The following is an 11,961-nucleotide window of genomic DNA, read 5'->3' as shown; positions in this document are numbered from 1 at the left end:
CAGACAGCCCCAACAAGTCTAATAGAAATATTGAGCTTTCTCTCTTCTAATTTTACGCCTAATTTAAATTTGAGTCATCCATTTCATTCAAACCCACATGTGTCCCAATGACAGCTGAGTTCTTTAGGACATCCGGCTGGTTTTCCTATAGCTTAGTCCTTTCTGGAACACTTAATGTACTGTAAGCGAACCATCTGTACTTTTCTGAGAACAAACATGGCACCATTTATCTTGCTGTAAGTCAGGGTATCAACTGGGCCATTAGCAGACTAAAAGCAAGGTCCCAGCCAACAGTTAATGTTATAAACAGTCTAAAACAAGTTACTTCTGTTCCACTGAACGGTCCAAGACAACTAACATAGCTTGAAACACACAAGTGAAAAACAACCCTGCAAGTGGATGTTGATGTAGTCGATTCCTCTGCTGTTCATGCTCACCTGAGTCATAGTAAGAATTGGCAGCTTCTGTAGAGGTGAGGAGTGTTGTAATTGAGTGCTATGTGAGAGCCTCCTGAACCAGTCAAGAAATATGAGTCAATATAGCCGCTCATTGTGATGTTCCATCCTGGGGCCAAGCAGACATGATATAGAAACTCAGTGTGACTCACACAACCCTGATTCTCAAAGTTCTTTCTGGTTTTCTAGGGTCATGATGGTAAGGAGACCAAAACCAGGTCAACATGGACACAGTGCCTCTGGGCGAACAACACTCTGGGAGCTTATCAAAGAAGAACAGCCTGCAGGTATCAAGTCAAAGACAAAACACTACCTAGAACATTTCACACACACAAAATATGTTGAGTTTGTGATTTTTCATTATGATCTGTAAAGCATGAATGTTGAACAAGTTAGTTAAAAGTTGTCAAAATTAAAAAAAAACTATAATCAAATTATTTATCTGTAAATATGCTATTTTAATATTATGGTGAAAATGTAAAAAGTGTAAAAACTGCAAAAAGTATACAGACCTTTATTTTTCCAACACTCACCTAGCTGTTCCACAGCAAAGTCACACATCCCATGAATAAATCAGTCATTTTGGAGCAACACATTAATCAATGATCCAAACAACAGAAACATTTTTTTCTAAATTAATCATCAACACTCTATTTGAACTACCCAGAACTTTAATCTGGTCTTGTCTGAACAGAGTCCTGCTTGTTGGGCACTGTTGTAGAAGCATCACATCACTTGTAGTTCTGGACAAGCTGACACTGATTGTTTCATGTATCTAGGCCTGTGCTCCTGACGCCTGCAATGCTTTTGAACCTGGCCTTTTGTGTTCTCCAACTGAGCTTTTGTTCTAGATGAAACAGACTATGTATGGTCGGCAGTGAGCTTTGTCAGGTACGTAAGACCAGACACACGCAGAAACACACACAGACACACAGGATCTGTAGAGAAATTGGTTTATAATCCCAAACTTGCGTATAAGAACCTGTTAGTTAGACCAGAAATGGGCAATCAAGACCTACAATGGCTGCAGGTAGCTTCAGGTTCATGTGTAAATGCTTTTCGAATTGGTAGGAGGGAAAACCTGCTGGATCGTGGCCCTCGTAGGACTAAGCCTTCAATCCCTGAACCACGTGATGTTGAATATGTCTTCACTGTGAACGTGTGTGTGAGCTCGATATCGATATTAAGGGCCAGATGACACTACCAGATGTTTCCTGATGTTATAGCTGCTTGTCTAGAACAGAAGAAGACAGCACATATACTCAGTATGTTGCAATTCAAGGTGGACTGAGATTAATTCATACTGTGCTTTATGTTCATTTATAAAATATGTTTATGGGAAAAAATGAATTGCGAATAATTCATGTCTTAAAGAGTACTACTTAATGGAGTTATGACATTATTCAGTCGAAATGGTTGGTTGGTTTATAAACATGTATCATGAAGGGGGCTGCATGGACAAATGTCCTAAAATGCCCTAAAATATGCAATGGTTGTCTATTTTTCTCCTTTTTTTAAAGAAAGTAATGACTGAAAACATTGTTCAAAATCCTCCCTCAAACTGGAAATGCTGCTACAAAACCAGCAAATTCATCATAAAAATCCATTTCTACAGCATATGTGACGCACGTCGTCGACCGTTGTCTTCTTCTGATGCTTGTGATGTGAACACAACACATCTCAGACCAGAAGACTTTGCATTTGGGAGGAAGGAGGGCAGCAAGAATTTCTACTAAACATGACGGGTGGAGCATGAAAAAGTAAATGAGCATCCTCATATTGAGGCCTCTTAATTTTTTAACAGATTTGATGAAGTGAGTTTTGACTGATGTTTCCTGAAAGTGGCAACATGTGTCCCTCTTACCCAGCTGGTGCAGCCCTCTCGTCTATAGATGTGTCGCTTGATGTAACCATCGAATGGCACGCTGCCACTTAATAAAATATCACTCTTGCTTTGACAGGAAGCCTTAATTGAGTCCCTTGTCAGTTTTATCAAACTGTGTGTTATCTTCATTTGAAACTTTTCCCCTCGTCCTCCCTCGGTTTCTCCCTCGCTCTTATGGAATATGCTAACAGTGGAATCATCTGGAGCTGGGAGCCCAGCTTTTGCAGGAGAAAAAGTATTTAAAAAAGTAAAGAACAAGAAATGAAGAACAAGAGTAAAAGGGAGAGAAGGGATGAAATACGGAGAGGAGAACGAGGCGAGGAAGATGGTACACAGACTGAGCCTTCGGAGCCTATCTTGTCATTGGATTTATAATTCAGGTTCATGATTTTAATTTCCCTCTGTTCTTATCAAAGGCCGGAGGAGCAGCGGGGGAAGGCTGGTAGTTAGCTGGATAACTGCATATGAGATGAGCTGCGGCACTCTGTCACAATGCCTGGACGACATAATAGGGATGGAAATGCAGCGAGAAGAACAAAGTATCTGTACTGTGACTCTCTTTCAACCACCAAAAACCTACAATCAGCCATTGTTTACAAAAACCCCTTTCTTTCCATGTCTCCTGTTTTCCTCAGAAGCCATAAGCAAGCTCTCATCCCCTAAAGCATTATACACTCACAAAAAAGTCGACGTGCTCGTGTGAAGCCTTATACAACTTGTGCGGATGAATAATGAATTTTGTCAGTGTTCCAGACTGAGTCTTTTGATTTGATAGCACTGTGGTGAGTGTCTATAATAAAGCTGCTCTTATATCAAAGTATATTTTCTGTAATGTACAGATACAAACAATTGCAAGCAAATGATTAAGGAGTGTTTTTGATAACTTTGAATATATTCAAACAAGGGAAGCACTATTTTTCTGTATTTATTTGTCCAATATTATCAGTTGAAAATCAATGCAGTTTATTTAATCAAACATATCAGCTGATACATTTATTGAACAAGCCAACACATTCCAGTTCTGCCATAACATCAGCACTGAGCGAACACTCCCAAGAGGGGTTTTATATGGAACCTAAAAATTTGAAATTGTAGTGAAATGTCTGGATATTTTAAGCAGTAATATCACTAGATCTGGTAATTAACATGCAACTTGCACACTACATCTTAGCCTTTCTCCCTCCCAAGACATATAATTGTGTATAAAAGTATCAGCAACCTTATTGGGAATGATCACCTCCTGGTTAAAAAAAACAACTAAAAACCTCTTACTGTGCTTGTCTGATTCAAAACCCAGGTGCATTTAACCAAACAACATACTGAGATTTCTTGATCCTATAACTGTTTTTCATCCAACGCACAGGCTACATGAATTCATAGTAGATTCTGTCACCTTCTTTATTAGGTGTTGTCTTACAAGTTGGTATTCTCTCCTTCTGTCCTTCCATGACTCAGTGGTGACACTTTACTCAGTGATTCATTTGATCATTAATTTAGCGCACTTCCAGCAGTTGGTTTGACAGGTGGAAGTGCTTTCATCAGAGGAAAACTTGCAGAGCATACAAGGAAATTTACATGTTGAATAACTGTTGATCAAATGACACTTTCTTGACAATGACCAACTTCTGTCATCTATAATTATTAAATGATAATCTTCATATATATAAAAAGCATGTACCACACTGTCCAAACTGGGGCCTTGATGCAAATCTAGCTTTTTCTTGGTGTCATAGTTAGGCTTATCTAGTTTGCATTTAACTTGGCTTGAGGAGTTCATCAGAAGACGTGGTTCATGATCTCAACATTCAGATTGTCAGCTTCTTTTCAAAGAAAATCTCTCCTTGATATAAAAAAAACACTTGCCAAGAAATTTTCCTTAAATATATATTCCTACTTTTTCTATATTGCTGGGGTGGAGATAAATTTGCCACAAATTAGGAGGAAACCTGTATACAGGAAGGCAAAATAAATGGACTGTGCTTTCATGGGAGCAGTAATCAAGCCTTTGCATGATGCTGCAGCTCATGATCTGCTTTGGCGGTTACTGTTTGTGTGTCATGCCACCGTAGTTTGCTGTTCTTTCAAGAAGCTAAAGATGCTATTTGCAATTAAAATAGAAACACCTGACACAGAAGACAGTAGCAGTATTAATTATGCTGTTTTTGTATTTTTACTCATTTGATTGTGGACCTACTTACAAGCCACTGAAATACATTATTCAAAAAAACAGAGTTTTGTCTGTCAGCCATTATTTTTAATTCAATGTATGTATTTTCATGTTTCTTCTTCATTTAGTTCATTGTCATTATCTAAATTGTTTGCAGTTAATATTAATCCTGTGATCAACCAAACAGTCAATAAATTTGATTTTTCCAAATAAACTCCAGTGTCTAACCATTGTTGGTTTTTTTTCTTTCCATTCTTCTTTCTTTTCCCTCCCTCCATCTCCAGGATCAAACTCTGCTGGGGCATTTTAAGACAGACACTTCCTCGACTATTTTGGTATCAAAGCTCCGAGGCAGAAGGAGGCATGCTCTCTGAAGTTGACATGGAAGAAGAGGAGGGCCATTCTCTCTTGCTGGATTTTAGGGGGCAATAGTTGGGAGGGGCACACGCAGTGGCCCTGCCAGGAGGGATCCCTACTGGGGATTGGGGCCTCACATGCATATCTTCAGGTCCACACCCTTCTGAGCCATAAAAGGCTTGAATAAGTGTTGCAACATTATGTAGTTGTTTACTGCTGTTTCTAGTTTTAGCTGAATTTTACAACTCTGTGCAGGTGATGCTCGAAATGGAAACAAGATGTTACTGATCATTTTTGTGTTTAAACTGACTATTCTAAATCTGTTAAAATTCCATAGTAAAAGCTGCCTGATTTTAAATATAATATCATTTAAAATATGGCCTGCTTTAATTCATTCTTCAGAATAACGAGTTTTCACGCTCTTACATGAGGAAATGGGAATTTTCTTCTTCAAGCGTAGTACCATTTTTTTTGGCTGATTGGCAATTGTGTGCAAAGATCCCACTATATGCTTTGATGTGAATTTAACCATCTCCAGCCCCATGTGGCAGACTGTTGTCCAGATTATCTCCTGTGTTTTTTCTCTCTATGCAGAGGAAGTCCAGCCTTCAGAGGATCAGACTGTGGAGCGCTCTGACCTGGCTAGTCTCTCTACCAACACAACTGCTCCCTGATTCATCTGCTGCCAACCCCTTCAAGTTATTCATCTGGAAGAAATATGCATTCATCATTGTATTTTTAAACTCACCAAATAGATAGACAAAGAGAATGCCTTAGAGAGTGGGGGAGCAATCTACAATTCCCAGAGCTCAGATGGTATTCCTGCCCTGCATCGCCAAACATTCCCTAAATTGACTCTGAATGAATTTATTTTTAATTTGTGGAAGATGCTCCACCATGGAGAATAGAGATATGTGTGTGGATTTGTGCTTTTGTTATTATCTGTATTGTTTGTAACACGCTGGGTACATGTGTGAATTTGCTATGTATTATTATAATTATTATTATTATTATTATTATTATTAGTAGTAGTAGTAGTAGTAGTAGTAGTAGTAGTAATACTAGTAGTAGTATTTTACTTATTCATTATTTTTCCCATTTTGCTGATCCATCTTTCGTTAATCAAAGCTCACTCTTTTTGTAGTGGAGCTGTTTGATCTTGTCAGTCCTGAACAAATGAGCAAACTCATTGCGCCATTTCATTGTATTCATTAATTAATTTATCAGCTCATATTCGTTCCAGCCTAATTGAGTCCCATCGCATCCCACTAAGTAGGGCACGTACTGATCCGGCAAATGGAATGCTATCTGGCCCCCAGTCCTCTGGGCTATGCCACGGTCCTGTACCCAGGAACGCGCCACTATTGCTTTGTTTGTTGCTTCACATGTGCTTGCGTATGTTTTCACATGGATAGATTCGATATCTGCCCATCTGTTTTTGATAGCTGTTGATAGTAAGCACAGTGCCACCATTTTCTCTGCTGCCAGGACAGTTTGGATGGTGGGGGGGAGGTCATCCTGGAAAGACAGGGAGAAAGAGAGGAGTAGAGAGAAAAGGTGGCTTCCTATTACCCAGATGAGCCCCTGTAGTGTTTTGTGTCTCTGTATACACAAATGCAGATAAAATGCATCTTAACAGATGTGCCCACACTCACACACTGCAAACAGATGTAGGCTCACAGAAAAGGGAGGGTCTTCTATAGCTTAATGCCATTACATTAAATTTTAAATAATGTTATGCAAATCAGAAATGACAGGAGATTATCTCCTTGGGACCTTGAAAGAGATTCGTCAGTTCTTATTCCAATATCCCTGGAAAAAAGCCCAGACGTCCAGAGTGGAGAAATATGGCAGGGCGTGACTGCTGCTGAAGTGGGTTTGGGGGGGCAGGGGGTGCTTGAGAAAAGGCCCCCAAGTGTTGGCTATTAAAATCAATTTACCCAGGAAGTCAATAAAGAGAACTCCCTCAGTAAAGGCATCTCCCAGGACAACTCAGGGGTCCTGGAAGAGGAGAACAAGGGAGGATGAAGGATATGATTGCAACATGCCAAGGTGACAGGAGCACACAAGCCAGATTGGGGGGGTGGGGGTGGGGGGTGTTCAGAAATAGGGAGGAAGAGAACTGTCTTTTGTGATTTCCTCTTCTGCCTTTAATCTAAACAGGCTGGCTGTAAGAGCAAAACCTTTTTGAAGAGCCAAGCTTGGCATGAAGCCTCCTGCCTGCTTTGCTTGACATGGCGATGAAAGTGTTATTCGTTGCTGGATGAAGAGGAGACTGTTGTTTCCAGGTCCTGCTGTGGCCCTTCAGATCACGTGATGCCTCCATTTTCATCAGCTACAACAGGTCAGGAGTGCATCCGCCATGCTTACAGTGGAGTCTCTCAAAATTGTGTCATCCATTACTGAGAAAACAAAGTCTTGTCTGTCTGCAGCGCTTTGGGCCAACAATTAAAGACAGCACGCCAGCACAGAGGCACTGCAGGGGGGGCAGCCCTTATCAGAGTCCATCCATCAAATATTGATGGACCTAATTGAGGTTCTTAGGCTCTACAAAGCTTCCTGAAAACGACCAGCATTTATATTAAAAACAGTGCAAGGATACAGACAGTGTGAGAAGAGTGCAAGAAGAGTGCAGTCTTGTGTGTAAATTTCATGTATGTAGACTAACTGCAGGCAATCGCATGTTACTGAGATGGAAAATAAAGGAGGAATTTGAACCAATGGAATTTTTCTTCTAAAGATGGAAAGTATGCCAGCACAGAGTTATCAGTTTTATCTGAAGGAGAAATTTGAAATTATGATCATATCATGGTATTTTTATTCTTCATGTTGAATATTCTTCCCTATTCTGTCAGAAAACAGAAATAGCATCCAAGCTCCCTTTTGGTGTAGACTGTATGTCTTGCAGCCTCTTTCTTTCTTTCTTCCTTTCAATCATTTTGAGATAATGCAGAATTACATTTCTTTTTTTTGAAATACAAAACTTTACTACTGTATTTCCCATTCCTCTCCATCTCCCAGTGCTGGTCCCCATGACACCAGCCTAAGAATGGCAGCTTTAATTTGCAGGAAAACAAGTTGAGAATATTGATTTTCAAAAACTGCTCCCTTCTCCCCTTGGAAAAACGGAGAAGAAGAATAAGAGACTGTCTGCTATGTGAAAACCTGTAGCCTTCAATTAAGTGGGGCTTGTAGGTGTGTGTTTTCATTTGGGCCCGGTGTTCACTTAAAATGACACATTAAAGGCTGTGTTTTACTTCAATCAGACTGTGAAAATATACACACAGGCCTGAGTGTCTCTTGAAGGGCTCTGATTTTGGCACACACACCCAGCTGCCGTACAGCACCAGACAGATGGATGGTATTTATCTTAGAATAAAAACCATGTTCTCCTGCTCCAAGAGAGGAAAACACTGCCTTCCTTACATCTAAAGATGACATGTGTCCTGGAATTCTTGTCGACGGATGTACACCGGTCTCAAGTCTCAGCTTCCCTGCTAAGACTTTTGTAAAACATGATGATTTCATGCAGCCTTTTTGCCCATGCACAAAACAAAAATCAGCATTGCGCCTTGGCTGCATCCTCATGCTGGACTACATTTATTGTCACTCACAATAGACCTTAAGAGATTTATTTGATCTTGTTTGTGCAATGTACCATCCCCGTGGTAGGATTTATCCCCTTTAATGTCTAGCCTATTCGGGGTTCTGATCTGGTGCTTAGGGCTATGACAGAGTTTGGTATCACCGCAGGGACTGATGGCAGCTAGCGGATGTAACACACTTTGGAAGTCCTCCCGCTAATGCAGACATGACTAAAGCCCCCTATCATCCTCCACAGAATGACACGGCATGGCTCCACGACTTAGCTCTTACAAAGAGCTTAAATATCTTAGATGTGTAATGCATAATGAAGGTGTATTCTGTACTTTGGGGTGCAGAGCGGTCCCTTCGTTATATGAGTTTGTTCTACAACCTCATGCTGGCTCGCTGGCTGTATCACACAGCAGCATCAACAGTGAGAAGTACACAGTGATGGCTCATAACAAAGAGACAAAGGCCGCAATAACAGTAAAATAATAAAGTGCATTCCGAGTTTGATGTCCTCCCCTGTTGAGTAACATTACATTTGTTTCCCTTTTTCTCTCTGCAAGTGTGTGTGTGTGTGTGTGTGTGAGAGTGCCATACGCTTCACTGTGTTTGCAGAAGAGGGGGTTGGAAGATCCCCTAGTGGCTCCTCTAGAGAATTACCTGAGAGCGCTGCAAACACGCTAATGGCATAAAAAACAGCAAACACATTTCTTTTGTCTCCATCTGTAGTCCGACTGCACCTTCTATTTTTACTTGCTTACATATATCTGGCGAAGCTTGTTTGTGAAACATAGCCCAAGCTCAAAAAAGATGTAGCTGTTTAGTGTTTGCAATTCAAGTACAATGTTTTCATCAGCAACTACTAAATAAAATAAAAGTGTTCGGGGAGAGAGTTGCTTATTTTCATATACATGATTTCCAACTTGCAAGATGTAATATTTTTGCCTTTGGTATCACTATGATCTATACTATTACATTCTGTTTAGAAGTGAGGGAAGCTGGCTTCAGAGTGCAGCATTGACTAGCAGGAAAATAACAATATGGTGGGTCTTTTAAACATAACCATTAATGATTTACTCTGTTTATACATCTGGTTTACAATCCACACACTGTTTTTGAGACTTGGACATGTGTCTGCTGGCCGTGTTGTGTTGTACAGAGCTGATAAGTAGTCTTACAAGATGAAGAGCTGAAAATTCTGTTAGGAAATGGATTTTTCTACAGTCTGTTAGTGTCTAGTAGCAGAAACTAATGTACATTCATGCAGTCAGGAGTTATTTTGTGTTCCAGGTTCTGTCAATATGTTTCTGACTGCATGAAATAGATGACATAGGCACAGTAATGCTAAGTATCTTTCGAGCCACTTTCATTTATGATGAAATGTGAATGAGGGCCTATAATGGTGACTCGTTATCCTCACCTCTTTCGTTAAGTTTGACTTCTTTAATGGTGCGGGTGTCTGCGTGGAGGACTGTGAGAGAAGCATCATCTTGTTTGATCTAAATTGATTACTTGCTTCTCTGCCCCTCTTATGTGTGAGGACGAGCTGATTGTGTCAGGAAGACGAGCAGCGGCCTGGTATGCTTCAGTTTCATTGGATTTAAAGAGGAGGTGCAGACATTAGAGCCTCAGTGCAATCACATTTGTCAGCATGATTGTTTTTTAAGAGCTTTTCAATTAGGCTTTGATTCTTTGATTTTATTAGGCCCCGGCCTTGCTGATAAAATGCGGACTGCTGGTTAAATATTCTTCTCTCTAATGTACACAATTTAATTTTCTTAATTGAACTAACATGTTTTTCATACCCTAGTTCCAGGAATAATCTTTGATTCTAGGATCCACTGTGGCGGGCTTTTAATGAAAGAGGGAAGCCTTGAAACATCTGTTGGACCTGTGATTAAATCATCTGCATAGCATGTGCATTTATGAGCATGTTGCACTGCCCTGTATTTGATCTATTTTGGGCAATTATCTGGTGGGTCTGTAGTGTTACAAGACATTAATATACTGTAGATCTATTTGTATACTTACTACCTTCCTACTGCAGAGGTGGACAGAATACTTTATCGCTTCCCTAATTTCATACTTTTCTGTCATTTTTTCAGCAATTCGAGAAAATGAAAGAGAAAATTAAAAACTACTCCTTTACATCTTAAACACCATCTGCCTGTCCCGCCCATTTCTGTCTTTCCTCCATCTCCACCCACAACTTCCCGGTGGTGCGGTCATCTGTCCATTAAGAGGGGGTGAGTCAGTCACCTGCCATGTCGCCCCCTCATCGTATGACACACGGCGGCACAGCACGGCTGTCAGGGCCTCTACCGAGCTTGGATCAGGTGACCAGATTATCACTCTACCAGGTTCCATTTCCCACATAGTCCCGCGCTACCCTGAAAACAGATCACAGGCAATCTACATGGAATCAGCCAGACGACCAGTGGCTCTTGTTCTTGCCATTTCCACAACACGTGTACAAGAGACACTACGATCTGAGCTTGCTGACTCAAAGGTTTCAGTTTAAGGTTTTGCAGATGGGCTGCGCTCCAAATTGAGTAATGTCACTGTGTGCCAGTGTTAGAGACATTGTTGGGTATCTAGAAGGACATCGGCCCACAGTTTGAGTCAAAACAGAACAAGCTAGTGCTTGTTCTATGGATGAACTTTCTGCTTTTTGGTAAGATTCCAGGTTGTTTTGTGGGAATTGGCAGAACTGTATATCTTATATTTGGCTTTGGTCAATTACAATTGTGAGTGTGCAGCTTTGTTATTGTGAATACCTTAAAAAGCTTGTGAAAGTCATTTTCACTCCGATGTGAAAAAGTCTTTTGAATGAGATGTTGTTTCTGCAAAGATTTGAACAGGTACAATTGTTTTGGAATCAAGCATTTAACACTATAATGATGTGGAGAACCTGCCCTAACACAGTATATTAAGCAAATATTTCAAATCAACATCAGTGTGTTTTGTTTTGTCTGCAACCCCCCCCCCCCCCCCCCCCACGCTCACTTAATCATAAAAGCAAAATGTTACTACCTATCATTAAAAATGAGTTATTGACCCTGAATATGACATAAGCTATTTGATCTTAATTTGAAACGTGTGTGTCTGATCTTTGCTTGCAGCCCACAGTTGCTGCTGATTAAAGTTTGGTGTCGTGATCAACAAAAGAAAGGGCATAGGGTCAACAAGGAAGGGAGTTGTCTAAGATCAGCCAGATGTTGTTTATTTTATTGTGTCAGCACTGTCATGTCATTCATTACACGCCTCTGTGGTCGGACACATATGAGTGTCTTCAGACCATAGCCACACCCAAGGATACGGCTAATTGCTGCTGTGCTGCCATTGTCTTTACAGCCCCATTTTGTGGCTCGCTTGCTAACTGGCACAGCAATAAGGGACACATAGATATACACTGGCAGTGTCCTTCGTGTGGCGGGTCCAACTTTTGTTTATGATTATGGAACATGATTTTGTTTTTTCCCTCTCTCATCTTGCCCTCTCTCCCC

General features: G+C 40.5%; 2 long non-coding RNA genes across 2 annotated transcripts; both read left to right on the top strand.

The window, feature by feature from the left end:
• Positions 1 to 650: 650 nt before the first annotated feature.
• On the top strand, positions 651 to 3,291 carry LOC115252094 (uncharacterized). The gene is made up of 3 exons (XR_003890534.1): positions 651 to 742; positions 1,307 to 1,346; positions 2,757 to 3,291. It is a non-coding gene; the product is annotated as an uncharacterized lncRNA (long non-coding RNA).
• Positions 3,292 to 6,786: 3,495 nt separating this feature from the next.
• LOC115252088 (uncharacterized) lies at positions 6,787 to 7,562 on the top strand. Its single transcript, XR_003890525.1, has 3 exons — positions 6,787 to 6,916; positions 7,028 to 7,208; positions 7,297 to 7,562. It is a non-coding gene; the product is annotated as an uncharacterized lncRNA (long non-coding RNA).
• Positions 7,563 to 11,961: the final 4,399 nt, after the last annotated feature.

Source organism: Takifugu rubripes, chromosome 13, assembly GCF_901000725.2.
Source record: "Takifugu rubripes chromosome 13, fTakRub1.2, whole genome shotgun sequence".
NCBI lineage: Eukaryota > Metazoa > Chordata > Actinopteri > Tetraodontiformes > Tetraodontidae > Takifugu > Takifugu rubripes.
This window is presented reverse-complemented; position numbering and strand designations above follow the sequence as displayed.